We start from the raw sequence: 17,402 nt of genomic DNA on the forward strand, positions 1-17,402 counted from the left end.
TTACGTCAGAGGGTAAGTGAGTGTCAGTCGGACAGTGACAGTAGCCAATATAGTTCCAACTGAAACCCGTTTCTTATACAGTGACGTACGTACATATATGCAATACAACAATTGCCTTTAAAATTGTATTTACTTGCCTTACGCGGAAATCGTTTGTTGACAGTCGGCCTGTCATGTCATAACGTTACGAAGTGCAGTCAGATATATACACAGCGACAAAACAACACACGGTAACAATTTCGGCCAAATACAACTGTTTTATTTTGTGGAAAAGGTTCAAAGCCGCAGTGGTCTACAAGAATAGAGACTGATCCCGCTTGGCTAGTGCCCTTGCAAAATTGTATTTCCAAAGTTGCCAAAAATTGTAAAATGCTTAAACTACGTCAAAGTAAGACACTGATATTCAGTATATTAGACCATTCCTTTGATAATGACAGCAATTATCACAGTAGTTTTTTCCAGATGCCCGATGGTTAATTCTGACTCGATCGTCGAATGACAAGGGCGACGCCATGTTTGTGTATAAACAGTGAAAGTAGTCCCTACTTGACCTTAAATATTTGCATCTCTATCCGCATATGATCCCAACGGATATCGTTTTTATCCTTTGGCTTTATCCTGCCGAGAAACCCACCCTTTATATGATAAACTCTTTACCGTTAGTATAATATGAAACTCAGCGCCGGAGAACACGATGGCGCGTTTACGGATTTCGTTCAATTGAATATGAGACGTCTCGATTATCTGCCGAAACAGATTCCATTGAGCGTAAGGCAAAATAAGTTAAGTTGGTGAAAGTTATATCAATGGATCACTGAAAATAATTGAAGACCGCAGGTATACTATCGAGTCTTAAACACACAATCAAGTAATGGACCAGGAATCCAGTTACAAGAGAGCGCATTTACTGATTTTGATGAAAATAAAAACTATATTTTAATTTTGAATTATGCCTGCTGTACAGAGATTCTGCAGCTTATAAGTCAGGTAAGTTACACGCCTGAGGATAACCAGCCTCGACCATGCGCCAAAACAAACGCCATTGTGTGTAAGGCAAAATAGCGGTGAACATTGCTGGTATATGATCACAGGAAACACAAAGACGACACCGGGCGTTAACGAAGAGGGACGAGCAAAATAAATGCATGCAATGAATAAATCTGTTTATAATGTATGGTTAAGAACGTCTGTAAATGGTTTCCTGTAATGACATTTTCAGAAAAAAAGACGCACAGCTGTTACATATTTTTCACACCTCATATTGTTAAGTTATGTGTAATGCTGAATGTTAGGGCTGATGAAAGAAGCATGAGCGTTCTTTGCTGGTAAGGGGGTTGCCATGATCTTTCATTGGCCCATACGCGGAAACGTGCGCATCATCATCATCATCATCATCATCATCATCATCATCATCCTTATTCACATTTGTCCATACGAGGAAACACGCGTCACCAACTTAACATGACAAGGTAGACACACTTTATGGATAAGAACTTCTTTAATACTGTATAGACGACGTTGCGGTATAGATCCCTATACCGTTGTCAAGCAAGACTCCATAAATTGTGTCTACTTTGTCATCCGTCATTTTCGAAGTAATCCTATCAAACAGTTCATCTTATCATCTTAATTTATCCACGTCAGACTCTTTGGGGAGAACTGGAAACTCATCATCATCATTTACAGCCAACACAATTTAGAAAGTTAAACTCTTATAAAGCTCTCCCCACACAGCTAGCAAATTAATTATTAATATCATGAACACGCGGTATTATTGTTGACAATTTGATATTAATGAGTAACCATTCTTGAAGACGTTGCTTTTTCCTTTTGATGAAGACTATTATTCTATTGTCGCTTTGTTTGAGTCAACAGAAACCGGCGTGAATATCAGATAAGTTGGGTTGGATATTGAGTTCCGGAGAAGTACATTACTTTTCAGAAACCGGCTATCCCTTCAGTTCTAATTCCACCCTGATGGGACCATCGCTACCATATTAACGTCAGCTTGATCAAGTTACGCCTTATATGAGTATTACGAAACTCAATTAGCAAAAAAGAGTAATGCAACGGATCGAAAAATTAATTTGTGATTTTAGAAAAGTCTTTAACTGTTCGCATCGAGCATATGAGAAATCCATCTCCTTGGCGCCAACTTTACATCAAGGGATTTGAGCAACGTTCCTCCCTTCGCACCGTTTTAATGAGACGAGTAGTAACCACAGTGTGTTTTATTGATATGTCTGAATTACAGCCCGGATAAGTAGCTCCGTAATATCGCTGAGAGACGCCCAGTGTAGCCAAGCGATTCACGGAGCATTTATCAAAAGCGTAGACTCCGTGAAAAGGAGATTGGATCAATTTGTGATCATTTAAACAGTTGGACATGCACGCATATAACACTACGACTAACGTTAGTTTGGGGGAATCCATGTGTGACCAAACGAACTGCTGGGGACACCTGAAATGGGGTTTGCACTTTCTACCCGTGTGGGGAATCGAACCTGGACAGTCCGCGTCTTAAGCGATTGCCTTTCCCACTGGGCTACCCCAGCGTCACATTAGTGCATGGATGACCACAAGGGTGGATAATCCGTCCTGGTGGAATACATGTTGATTCAGCATTGATGTATGGTTTACAGAAAGTGTAGACTTCTAGAATCGTCTATCTGAAAACATATTACTCGTGATAAGATTCATTCTTGTAAGAGCATGTACATAGATGTTTGTCTGTTGACGGCATTGCCGGGATTCATGCAAGTGGGGCAATACAAACCCATCTTATGACCAAAACACACTGTTAGGGGGGCGCACTCTTGAAGTATTTATAATTCGGATTAATTCCATCTGGTAGCAGCGCACCAATCAGAGGCGGTATGTTATACCATGTCTAACTCCTAAGGTTATTTGCAAATCGGATCGTGTGATGGCGTTAAATTTCTTATATTTCTCGGAATCCTTTGAAACCAGGGAAACAATTAGAACTGATTTATTCTTCTGTAAAATCTCTCTGTCTGCAATATTTCTGCACAGACTCAACGGCGCAGTGCATGAGGCAACGGCTTCGCCCATGGAGTTCACGAAACAATGCAGACTGGACCCCGAATCTTCAAGGGAACATATGGTACAAGTCAAAATAGGGAATTGCATCGGACATCATGTTTGTCACTAATGCGTCAAATTTGGAAATGTCCCTCACATGTTTACCACAAAACTTTTTGAAAGCTTTACTGAGGCCTTAAATGTTGCAACCTTGATCAAACCAAACAACTTTTGAGCAAGAGTCGTATATGCTCTTTGAAATCTTGAGAGAAAGAGCATGCTCGATTGTATCTAAAAAAAATGTGAAATGTGAAAACCACATGTATCATTCAACCACCAGCTGATACATATAGGTATCATTCAGCCACCAGCTAATACATAAGTGTATCATTCAACCACTAGCTGATACAAATATGTATCATTCAACCACCAGCTGATACATATATGTATCATTCAACCACTAGCTGATACATATAGGTATCATTCAACTACCAGCTGATACATATATGTATTATTCAACCACTAATATGTATCATTTCAACCACTAGCTGATACAAAAAGGTACCAGTCAAACACCAGCTGATGCAGATAGGTATCATGCAACCACCAGTTGATACGTATACGTATAATTCAACCACCACTTGATACACGCTGATCTCATTCAACCACAAGCTGATGCATATAGGTCGCCTTCCACCACATGCAATACTGCAAGCAGGTACCTTCTATAAACACGTTTGTATAAGTTTAGGTCAGATATGATCAAAGTGACGTCTGGGTGGCTTAACAACAACAAACGTTTATAAGGTCAAAGATCGGCAATAAAACTTGAAAACGAATTCTACTCCTACCTTGAACAAAAACGGTTTATTAAAGTCAGACGAAATCCAATATTGAGCACAGGTTATCTCCCAAGAGTAGTTTCATATAGTTTGTATATCATATAGAAAATGTCTGAAATATTTCAAAACTCAATTATCTGGAAAATGTGGCACAATTCTGTCAGGAAAATTAGTATACTATCAAAGGAATAACTGAACTTTCTAACCAAACAGAGCGGGGACCCATGGCATGATGCGAATGCTTATATTAAAAAGAGAATTGAATAAATGAGATTGTGAGACTCGCTGCCTGAGCCCTGATACCGCGATCGCTCCTGCTGTTAACAGGTAACTGGACATTCCTCTTAAAGGTCTACTGTACTGGGCCGACATTAGCGAGATCCCCAAGATGATTGTAACGCATTCACTCAACCACTTCGTCCGTTCATGACAACCTGCCTCTTTTCTCAAGTGGGCGTGCAATGGGTAAGATTCATACCCGTCGTTCTTCACATTCTTCTGAACCCCCTTCCATTACACCGACAGAATTCCAGATACTCTGAGAATGACGGGGCTGTGAAGTCTGCACGCTTCTCAAACGCATGGTTAAACTCTCTGGATTTCTCAAGTAAAGCAATACCCTTCATTTCCTATTGCATGTTGGGAAGCCAGTCACACCAGGGACCCCCCGAAGTGGCACCATATGACTGTGATAGACGCAAGTACTTGGCACTACCCGTTATATTTATACGGTGTGGAGTCAGGGACACCTGTTGAGGAATTCCCCTTCAACGGTTGTTACTATGGACGCACGGTTTAGATTTAGCCCCATCAGTGATGACTCATTTGAGATGGATTGAACACATTTTATTACATTGCGTTAAAGTAATTTGTCTGTTGCATTTTTTGGTTTTGTTAATTGAAACAGAGAAAAATAATAGTTACGAGTCCTGGGTAGCATGCGGGACCGTCTATTTGATATTGGAGAGGGGGGTTGTGGATGGGGGTGCGTGAAGGGGTGTGGGTGTGTAGATGTGGGGATTTGTCTGGAGATAAGATACAGCAGCAAAACCAGTTATTTGTAAAATTAAAATTATGAACATAAATAATTGGTGATAGTTTGTGCTACTTTTGTTGCAGACATTTCTTTCAACAGTCTGAATGATAAATACATTTTTCAAGCATTTTCCTGGACAAGTTATTTTTCGATAAGTTTAAATGGACAAAACTGGCTCCCCACTGTCATCAAATATCTCCAACTGAAAGGATAACTCCAGTTCAGTCACTGTTTTCTAGTTCAAAACATTTGTTATTCTCATGAAAGGATTTGGCGGGCACAAGTTATCACAACTTAGAACGCCCTATCACATAGATTTACATGTAAGCTTATTTACACTTACTACATTAAATGGCAGAAGGGAAAGAAGAAATGAGAGAAACGTATGTAGTTGAACATTGCTCACTCAAATCCTTTTGTTTCCTTTATATATGTATGTACATTCATAAAGATCGTGTCGTTCACATGATGAGGTAAAGCTGTAGTGCCAACCAGCACAAATATGGCAAATATTCACAATAGTTGGTTGGTTGGTTTATTGTTTAACGCCGCACTCAGCAATATTCCAGCTATATGACGGCGGTCTGTAAATAATCGAGTCTGGACCAGACAATCCAGTGATTGACATCATGAGCATCGATCCACGCAATTGGGATCGATGACATGCATCAACCAAGTCAGCGAGCCTGACCACCCGATCCCGTTAGACGCCTTTTACGACAAGCATAGTCACCTTTTAGGGCAAGCATGGGTTGCTGAAGACCTATTCTACCCTGGAATCTTCACGGGTCGTATTCACAATAAACAATAGTGATTGCATAAGTTCGATTGTACCTAATTAAGAATATCAGGGCTAAACGTCGTTGAAACCTTCCCTAAAGATGTTTCGTTCCACCAAGACAATGCACCTTTACACAAGTTTGTTGTCGCCATGACTGAAAAACACGACTGGGGCTTCAACTCATTGAAAATCCTCCCTACGCACCAAATTTGTCACCGTCAGATTTCCACCTCTAAAAATGTTGAATGGTTAAAGAGCTGTCTGGTAAGGTTTATCAAAAAGATGATGAAGTCATTTCTGCGGTGGAGGATCTTTTATACCACCAAGAGGGAGCCTTCTGTGCGAAATACGCTCCAGTCGGAAAGCGCACGTTAAATCTCCAAACGTAAGTAAGTAAGTAAGCCTTCTATGGATTTATATTCCTTTTCCGAAATGAATCCGAATCATTATTATCATGATTTAAATTAGGTTTATAAAACGTAATCGTTGATATTGTTGATATGAAACACGCGATGGAAGACTTATACTCCTTATAATAATCAATCTGAATAATTATAATAATGCTAAAAAATTATATGATGTTCGCGGTCATTCCATGTCCGAAATCTGTGAAAAACGTCACTACTTATTGTGAAGAATGTCACCACATACTGATGTATAATCAGGAATTCAAACAAAAGCCGAACGAATGTCTTCATCTTGTACAAAATGTAAAATTGGATTGTGGCTTTACTGCCATTCTAAAGAAAAAATCCTTTATGACGTCACAATTCGAAAAACTAGATGTCGTACTGGGATGTTGCAGTCGATGGTCATACGAACAGAAGGTTTGCCTTTCACTCAATTACATTCCCCCAAACATAAGAAGTCGATATTTCGTCGGAATGCTGGAATGGAATTGTTTAATAATAAACGAAATGTCCTTTAAGTTTATAGAAGTTTTAAAACCTCGTAAACGATCCATTCCATATAATGATTGTTTTTTTATTTTTTATGCATGCATAGAAGTATGACAGTTAAAATTGATAAATTATCGCTTTGTCACATGTGAAATACCTACACACCAAAGCAGCTCCAACTCCCTTGTTTCTTCAAACGTCAGTTGTCCCGACACTAGACGTCGAGTGCCCGCCGCGACATTTTCAAATCCAAACTGTAACACTTTTAGGCCTACATATACCTAGCAGCCCCTCTCCAATAGTATACTAAAGTTGCATGCTTCTCAATCACTTTCTGATTCTCATGGCATATTGATCAGTTCAAATTTTAATAACTGTCTGTTCTCAACTTACATGAACCATGTTTGACATTACGACATTAGCTGCTGCTGCTATGCTTGCTGTCAATGCCATACAATAATATATTCCTTTCTGAAAACAACTATTTTTGAAGTTTTAATCGCTCAGGTACAACATCAGAGAAAGCAAAACATTTCATCTTGCAAAACACGTGTTTGTTAATTGTATGACGTAGCGATAAAGTTGTATTCATGTATTCTTGCGCATGTTATGAAGTGCAGCGAAATGATAAAACAACAAACCTGACAGATTAAGTATATCAGATAAGAGTCGATTTTGTAATTATAAGAATTGCTTTAAATGTTTTGTGCATGTATCGAAGTATGATATATTTTGCATCATTGTGTTATATATGTTTATTGTCAGCACAGACGAGGATTCATGTGTTTTGATATGAGCATAAACGAAATGTTATGAGCATACATACGATATGTTCCGTGTGGTTGAAAGACATCTAGACACAGAGAGGAACTGCCACTTGCGTTTTATGTCACCGTCTAGGTGTTCTACATGTTCAATGTGAGCAAAGACGAGATGATGTGTGTTTGATGTGAACATCCACGACGTGTTTTGTGTGGTTTATGTCGGACTACAGACATTGAAGTAATTTAATATACAAGGGCAGTGAAGTTCGTTCTAATACCTCTATTTGATGCACATTTAAGTCGGTACGTAATGGAAGTGTTCTTTACGTCTCGACAGTTTATGGGCCAGGTTGTGAAGTTCCAGTGTGACTAGCGACATCGTCAGCCGTACTGCGCTATAAACACAGACATTTGTTTGAGAAATCCGCTTACTTGCTGCACTTTCGGGATCCTTAAAGGCGAGAGAAGAAAGCGTAGTTCGGTCGTAAGACAAATTGCCACGGATTGGTGGTACTATACTTGCTCTAACCAGCAAAAACGAACTCGTTAATAAAAACATGTAAGAGAATAATCGAACTGAGATGAGCTTACCAAGGGAGTTGGGAAAAAGCGCACTCAAGCTGGTATCTATGGCTGTGCCGTTTGCAATGTCAGCACATCTTTCGTGAGATTTCTCTGTAACACGTGGACGCAAAGAAAGGAGAGAAGCGTGTTGAAAGACGGTGGTAAAGAAGTATACATGTTGTGTGGAGCTTCACAGTGGGGAAACAGGGCAAGGAATGTCCGCCCAGTGTGTGTTGTCATAAACATGCATGATATGTGGATAACGTGGTTCCACAACACCTTCACATTGAGATTCATTAGTCAGCTCTGTATTATAACACATTCTAACAGCCTGGGGAATTCTATATTCTTTTGTTACAGATTAGTTGTATGCTTGGAAGAGTATCTAATTATGTATTTTAGTAGACATTCTCTTTCAACACAAAGGGCTATTTATTATTATATTTGGCACTGGTAGTTCCTCCTCCTGTTTTGTGACTACACGTAAAGGCATACAGTTCCACGACAAGAATACAGAAATCTGCTCAAGAATAATATTACGACGTGAGACATTTTCGAAAATACCGTTTTTGACTATCATCTATCTTATCACACAAAGGGTACACCGACCCTTTTGCTAAGAAACTAAACATTTTATTGGCAAGGTATCTCCTGATTTCAATTCTGATAGAAAATCCTCTGAAACAATAGGGTTATACAGTTTTCTGGCAATGTTTTTTTTTCATTAAACAGAGGAGCAAAGTTATTCTGTTCTACCTTTCAGCCACGTATTGTTTCGTTTTCGGAAAATACGATTCCAGGTCTAAACTCACGCGGTCGTTGAGATGAAAGACGTTGTTGTACAGACTTTCTTGTCGCACTCTGACCCACTTCAACTCTCATGTGCAGCGGATTAATGGAACTACATTGCCCCATAAGCATAACATGCTCTCGGGCCTAGATCCATCATGTTGATGGCGCTAGTCCTTGTAGTTATCAACATGTATTATTGCTGGTGGAGTCGGACGTGCAGAACATAACTGAAATTGACAACACATACCCTCTTTGCTTTTATGATCCGTCGATGCTTTTATAACCTAAATGTCATCGCTTAATGTGAATCGGACTGCACAAAGCAAGCGCGCTGCAATATAATAGGTAATGATCCTCTTAGTGGTTCAAAGTGAATGGCGAATGTTTGAGATTGCTCGGCATGTTCATGAACAATGCCTCCTTCGTATGTTTGAAGAGTTTCAGAAGCTTTCGTCTTTACCAAATTCTTCAAAAAGAATATCTTATAGAAATTATAAAAAACGTGTTTTAAATTTGGACGTAATCTACCCATTTTAGCAAAGCATAGTTGAAGAAAGCTCCTGCACTACCGTACTGCCATTAATCGCCTCCATGTTGAGGTTGGAGTGAGTGTGTGAGTTGGGTTTTATGAACTGTTCTGCTATATTCCAGCAATATCAGGGCTAGGGACACTTGAATTGTTGATGTTGGAAGATGGGCTGGTATTTCACATAATGATAGAAGGGCATTTTGTGCAGTAATTCTTCAGAAGGTAAACCCAACGTTGTTAAGTATTTTCAAAATGAAAAGCTTGGTGTATTTAGAAAACGTAGCAAGTTTTGAAAACGAATTTTGACAACCTAAAAGTCCTCTATATAAACTCTGTCCACATATTAGTTACACATCTATATGCCATATGTGGTACGTATTTGCCCTGTCACTAAATTGAAAATGTAATTTGCATCTTCAAATGCTGTGTTAACGGATGTAAACAAAGTATTGAACTTATCAAGAGCATACCGTTTACAAATAGTGTACACGGTATATTCGAATTGTGAAAAAATAACTTTGGCTTACACTAGAGGGTCGATGAGCTGAAGAAAACAAATGCTACCTTGTCTGGTGGAAGTTTCGTGAAGAACACGCCTCACGTTGCACTCCTTGTTTGATGCCTCAGTTCCCCCTTCAACACAGGCGGATGGCGGACAATACAGGTAGGAATTTTAACCGGGAAAAAGACGGAAGGCGAAAACGGAGAAGGAGAGTAAAAAAGTCATGTGATATGACAAGGTTGTCAATAAAACAAATATATTCAGATGCAGTAAAACCCGGTTTCTCCAGTGGCTTTCATTTCCTATATCCGGATTATCAAAATACGTAGTGGCATCAAAAGTGGAAGAAAGTTGTCTGGTTGACACTGGTCCCGGATTAACGAGGGAGGTATAGAGTAATTACCCTATTTGAGTAGGCATGCCCACCAGTTGTACTGGTCACTAGTCACTTGTCACTAGATCGCCACAGACGTCGTTAGAGGCGAATATTTTACCTTCTCTGGCCCTCATTACACGATGTGTCGGTTATGTGTTACATGTATCACTAACGGGTTGTGCTGGCTTTTACGAGGTGAACATTCTGACACACCAGGGGACCGAATGGTGTGCACGAACAACTCTTGAAATTCCCTATCAATCGACCAATCAATTTACACTTGGGGCCTTGACTTGCCTCAAATGTATGTTGGAAGACCTTTTAGAATATGGATTTCCCTACCTCACTCTTAATACTCAGGAAAAGCATTTCGAGTTAAAGCCTCTTTATAACAGTGCTCATGATTACGTTCGGTAAGATATATGCAGGGGCTCGATGGTGCTCTGCTACAGTTGGCTGGCGAGTATTTGGATTGCACGTTGATTTAAAGATCACAGGTGAGAGAAATCCTGTGCTAATATTGTGACAAGAGAGATGGTAATGATGATGTATGATGGCGAAAGGGTCCTGGAGATTTATTAAATGGATACACTTGAAAATCGAGGTTGACGAGGATTCGAACTCTGAACTTTGGTGTGACGAGCAAATACTGTCACTACTCAACCACCGCTATCCCCTACCTAAATCAGAATTGATTATCCGTGTTAACCATACTGACCACCTAATTAGGACGACGATAATAAGCATCCGATCTATATATAGCTGCATCAGAACTTCATCTATATATTCCTGGCAGACGTTCATAGACAATGTATTTTATTTGGTTTAATCATGTTACACGATTCTATACTCGTAAATCATGCATATATTTATCTCAGTTTAGATTAGGTTTTGTTTTCTAATAGGCATCTTAGTGTTTAACATTACACATTAGATGTTCCGACCGAGGTGTTAAAAATAGATGAACAAAACCATAACCCACAGTTGACAGGCGATTTCAGAGGAAGTCGCTTGTGAATAATGCAGTGATATACGACTTGATGATATGTATATATTCAAAGTTTGTTTGTAAATATGTCAACTTATTTTTATTAAAACAACAAAGTCGTAGAGGAAATGTTTTCTTCATTTCAAACATTTTCCAGAGCGAAGTGATTCGTATTTAGATGTTTATTTCGTTTTGCTGATGCTACTTAATCTTTTTCATTGCCTCGAAGAGGATAATTTGACATACACTAAGGCATGATGCGGTAAAGACATGATGTGTTTGCTGGGGCTGACAAGCTGGCCCAAGTGGTATCTGTTAGTCAGAACACATTTTACCAATTAAACATCAACAGTGTTTTGCTGTACAGATGCCTTCTATTATCAAAACAGTGCTTTTTTGACTGTCAACACATGATGAAGAAAAAGAAGGAATGTTAATTTGGTAACGAAATATGTGCTTCTTAAACTAACACTGACTATACATGATATCTGAATATATGGCATCCTGTCTTTGTGTAAATAGGGGTATATTCTTCTGGCCTCTGACGTCAATTTGGACACCTTCAAACGGTTGTATTTGGTATCAAACGTCGTAGAATTGCTAGAGCTGTCCAACGAGCCATCATGCACTAAAATCGCTTAATATTTAAGAAAAACGTGGATTTCACCTCTCCAGCAAAAGGACTTCCTAGTCAGCAAACGGACAAGACATTGTTCTACCTTGTGTGTTTGAGAAACGTGCCACTTTTCGTTTTTGGAGTAAATGTGCAGGTCTTTTGAAACACTTTGCAGTGACCAAATCTTTTAAAAAACTTTTGGAAACATTTAAAGGGATACATTGGCTATCCAACTATGTTAAAATAACCACAATGGTGTTGCGCATGCGCGTTCGGTAGCACCCCAACAGAGGCCTCTGACGTCAATTTGGACACCTTCAAACGGTTGTATTTCCCTAACGACCCATAATATGTGTGTCGGGTTTGGTATCAAATGTGAATGTCTTTTAAAAAACACTTTGCAGTGACCAAATCTTTTAAAAAACTTTTGGAAACATTAGATCGCCATACCCTGTCTTTGTGTAAAGTGTGACATATATTCTTCGCTGAATAAAAGTCGCTTCAAGAATACCACTAATATTATGACTCGAATCCACAGTATAAATATATAAATACACTTTTTCTGAAACTCAAGTAAATCAAGGGAAAATCTACTCACACACTAAAACAACGTTATCAGCATTGTTAAAGACGGAATAACAACGAACATCCATTGCTAGAAAGTATCTTCCAATTTGATAGGTGCGACATAGATCTTTGTATTGCTTCAATTTGGCGTATTCAATGGGTTTATTGATTTTCAGTCTGAATAGGCATGTTGATATACAGACCTTCAGCAATCACCAGTCCACAAATCGAAAATCAATCGATATGCTTAGGTGTTCACTGCATGCACCTTAACTGTGAAATCGATGCAATTATTTGACTTTTGTAGAGTCAGAAGTCTTTGATTTTCTCTTATGTGTCTCATTAAAGGATTTTTTTCACCTTATTGAAATGTAATGTTTACAGAAATACCAACACGGTATCAGTTTCAGCGTATTGATAGGAGGCTGCAGGTGATTAGCTGGAGGGACGGGTCAATTCTATGACGCTATCTGGTAATATCTTCCCTTGCACTAGACAGACACATAAGTAGGTCAAATGCTAACTGATTGTTTGACGATGTCGATGATAGTCAAAGACGTTCATTTGTAGCGTCAATTACATTATGTCACGCTTCATTAATTGCATTTGGAAATATTGACATTGTCTTTGAAGGTTCCTGCAACAACTTCATTATCCTCTAATCGATGTCCAATGAATCACTTGATAAGCGTTCCCGACAACGCGGCAATACGTCAATAAATCTGTCAGTAGTAGCACCACGAGGTTAAAAAAACAAATCCACATTTGTATTCTTACCTGTCACTCTGCTGAATACAAATCAAGTGCTATACCGCAAAACTGAACCATTTGTTTCAAAGACTTTTATTGCGTCACGGTTCCACCGTCGGGGCCCGAGGCTTTGTGGGAAAAAGATAGAAACAGTAGATAAATCTACACGAAGCCAACGGTGCGGTAACACCATGTTATATGCATGCATAATAGATGTGGGAGATTTTTCTGGAGATAAGATATTTCTTCAGCTACAGCAGCAAAACCAGATATTTGTAAAATTAAAACTATGAACATAAATAATTTGTGTTAGTTTGTGTCACTTTTGTTGCAGACATTTCTTTCAACAGTCTAAAGGATAAATACTTTTTTCAAGCATTTTCCTGGACAAGTTATTTTTCGATAAGTTTAAATGGACAAAATTGGCTCCCCACTGTCATCAAATATCTCCAACTGTAAGGATAACTCCAGTTTAGTTACTGTTTTCTAGTTCAAAACATTTGTTATTCTCATGAAAGGATGTGGCGGGCACAAGTTATCACAACTTAGAACGCCCTATCACATAGATTTACATGTATGCTTATTTACACTTACTACATTAAATGGCAGAAGGGAAAGAAGAAATGAAAGAAACGTATGTGCATGAACATTGCTCACTCAAATCCTTTTGTATCCTTTATATATGTATGTACATTTATAAAAATCTTGTCGTTCACATGATGAGGTAAAGCTGTAGTGCCAACCAGCATTAACATGACAAATATTTACAATGAACAATAGTGACTGCATCAGTTCCATTCTACCTAATTAAGAATATCAGGGCTAAATGTCATTTAAACCTTCCCTAAAGATGTTTTGTTCCACCAAGACAATGCACCTGTACACAAGTTTGTTGTCGCCATGTCTGAAAAACACGACTGGGGCTTTAACGCATTGAAAATCCTCTCTAGGCACCAAATTTGGCACCGTCAGATTTCCCCTTCTAAAAAGGTTGAATGGGAAAAGAGCTGTCTGGCAAGGTTTATCAAAAAGATGACGAAGTCATTTCTGCGGTGGAGGATCTTTTATACCACCAAGAGGGAGCCTTCTATAGATTTATATTCCTTTTCCAAAATGAATCCGAATCATTATTATCATGATTTAAATTAAAATTGTGATTTTTCTAGGTTTAGAAAATGTAAAAGTTCATATTGTTGATATGAGCACACGATGGAAGACTTATACTCCTTATAATAATCAATCTGAATCATTATAATAATGATAAAAAATTAAATGATGTTCGCGGTCATTCCATGTCCGAAATCTGTGAAAAACGTCACTACTTATTGTGAAAAACGTCACTACATATGCACATATAATAAGGAATTCAAACAAAAGCCGAACGAATGTCTTTATCTCGTACAAAATGTAAAATGGTTAGGATTGTGGCTTTAGTGCCATTCTAAAGAAAAAATCCTTTATGACGCCACAATTCGAAAAACTAGATGTCGTACTGGGATGTTGCAGTCGATGGTCATACGAACAGAAGGTTTGCCTTTCACTCAATTACATTCCCCCAAACATAAGAAGTCGATATTTCGTCGGAAAGCTGGAATGGATTTGTATAATAATAAACGAAATGTGCTTTTCAGTTGATAAAAGTTTAAAAAAGATTCACTAGGAGCTAAATGTGAACATTTAAACATCGGAAAAGCAATGTCTCCAGAGATGTGGCTTGATCTCACACAAGCGATATCTCCTGTGGGAGTGAGAAATGAATGCTAAATAAGATTGTTAGGCCGCAACTGTTGCAATCGAATGAAGGAGATGCAGTGACATGTACATGTTTTTCTATGCAGCATAACAATTTCAAAATGGTTTTATGAATCAATTTGAGCTCCAGGAGATAACTTTTTTCTGTAATTCATGATTCACATAAATGAATCAGATAACAGATAAAGCAAACACTGCTCCGGCGGTTTAAATGTATGGGCGTTTCATGTGGTTGAGGCCTGGTTCGTAGTGTGTTGGTTGGGTGAGCCGCTGTGTGATCCTGGAGCGTAGGGCAGGGTAGCGACGGGTCTGGGTACGGCTATGTGCGAATGTTACACAATGATCAGAGATAGTAGGATGCGGTACATGTTATTGAATTGAATCATAGACAAATGCTGACAGCGAACACCGCAGTATTACACCATTCAACAAATGAGTCATTTAGATAAATCTAGGTATAAACAGTTACCCCCCTCCCCTAAAAGCTTGACATCAAACACCAACAACCAAAACCAAAAAGAACCCAAAACAAAACAATACAAACAAACAAACAAACAAAACAGATAAGTGTGCTTCATCCTTGTATTGTCATCTTCCTGGTTGCATTCGACCGCTGCAAACACGTCATTACCACCTTATAATTACAAAATGAATTTGTTTCTGTTCAATTCTGATTGGTGGAGTGCTCCTGAAAAAATGCATTTATATTTGTGCATGCATAGAAGTATAACAGTTAACATTGATAAATTATCGCTTTGTCACACGTGATATACCTACACACCAAAGCAGCTCCAACTCCCTTTTTTCTTCAAACGGCAGTTGCCACGACACCAGACGTTGAATGCCCGCCACCACATTTCTAAATCCAAACTGTAACACCTTTAGGCCTACATGTCCCTAGCAGCCCCTCTCCAATAGTATACTAAAGTTGCATGCTTCTCAATCACTTTCTGATTCTCATGGCATATTGATCAGTTCAAATTTTAATAACTGTCTCTTCTCAACTTACATCAACAATGTTTGACATTACGACATTAGCTGCTGCTGCAATGCTTGCTGTCTATGCCATACAATAATATAGTCCTTTCTGAAAACAACTATTTTTGAAGTTTTAATCGCTCAGGTACAACATCGGAGAAAGCAAAACATTTCATCTTGCAAATACATGTGTTTGTTAATTGTATGACGTAGCGATAAAGTTGTATTCATGTATTCTTGCGCGTGTTATGAAGTGCAGCGAAATGATAAAACAACAAACCTGACAGATTAAGTATATCAGATAAGAATCGATTTTGTAATTATAAGAATTGCTTTAAATTTTTTATGCATGTATCGAAGTATGATATATTTTGCATCATTGTGTTATATATGTTTATTGTCAGCACAGACGAGGATTCATGTGTTTTGATATGAGCATAAACGAAATGTTATGAGCATACATACGATATGTTCCGTGTGGTTGAAAGACATCTAGACACAGAGAGGAACTGCCACTTGCGTTTTATGTGACCGTCTAGGTGTTATACATGTTCAATGTGAGCAAACACGAGATGATGTGTGTTTGATGTCGGACTACAGACATTGAAGTAATTTAATATACAAGGGCAGTGAAGTTCGTTCCAATACACATTTAAGTCGGTGCGTAATAGAAGTGTTCTTTACGTCTCGACAGTTTATGGGCCAGGCTGTGCAGTTCTAGTGTGACTAGCGACTTCGTCAACCGTACTGCGCTATAATCCCAGACATTTGTTTGAGCAATCCGCTTACTTGCTGCACTTTCGAGATCCTTAAAGGCGAAAGAGGTAAAGCATAGTTGGGCCGAAAGACAAATTACCACGGATTGGTAGTACTAAACTTGCTCTAACCAGCAAAAACGAACTCGTTAATAAAAACATGTAAAAGCTGGTATCTATGGCTGTATCGGTTGCAATGTCAGCACATCTTTCGTGAGATTTCTCTGTAACACGTGGATGCAAAGAAAGGAGAGAAGCGTGTTGAAAGACGGTGGTAAAGAAGTATACATGTTGTGTGGAGCTCCACAGTGGGGAAACAGGGCAAGGAATGTCCGCCCAGTGTGTGTTGTCATAAACATGCATGATATGTGGATAACGTGGTTCCACAACACCTTCACATTGAGATTCATTAGTCAGCTCTGTATTATAACACATGCTAACGGCCTGGGGAATTCTACATTCTTTTGTTACAGATTAGTTGTATGCTTGGAAGAGTATCTAATTGTGTATTTTAGTAGACATTCTTTTTCAACACAAAGAGCTATTTATTATTATATTTGGCACTGGTAGTTTCTCCTCCTGTTTTGTGACTACATGTGAAGGCACTACGTGAGTGTGACGTACGTTGAATATGAGCACGGTTCACGGAAAACCGAGCTGGCATCATTCTACCATTTACTCTCAAACACGCCATCATACCACTACACGGCATACAGTTCCACGACAAGAATACTGAAATATACTGAAGAATAATATTACCACTTGAGAGAGTTCCGAAAATAACGTTTTTGACTATCTTCTATCTTAACACACAAAGGATAAACCGACCCTTTTGCTATGAAACTAAGCATTTTATTGGCAAGGGATCT

The sequence above is a fragment of the Haliotis cracherodii genome, unplaced genomic scaffold (genome assembly GCF_022045235.1).
Source record: "Haliotis cracherodii isolate W230 unplaced genomic scaffold, xgHalCrac1.p SCAF_1, whole genome shotgun sequence".
Classification (NCBI taxonomy): domain Eukaryota; kingdom Metazoa; phylum Mollusca; class Gastropoda; order Lepetellida; family Haliotidae; genus Haliotis; species Haliotis cracherodii.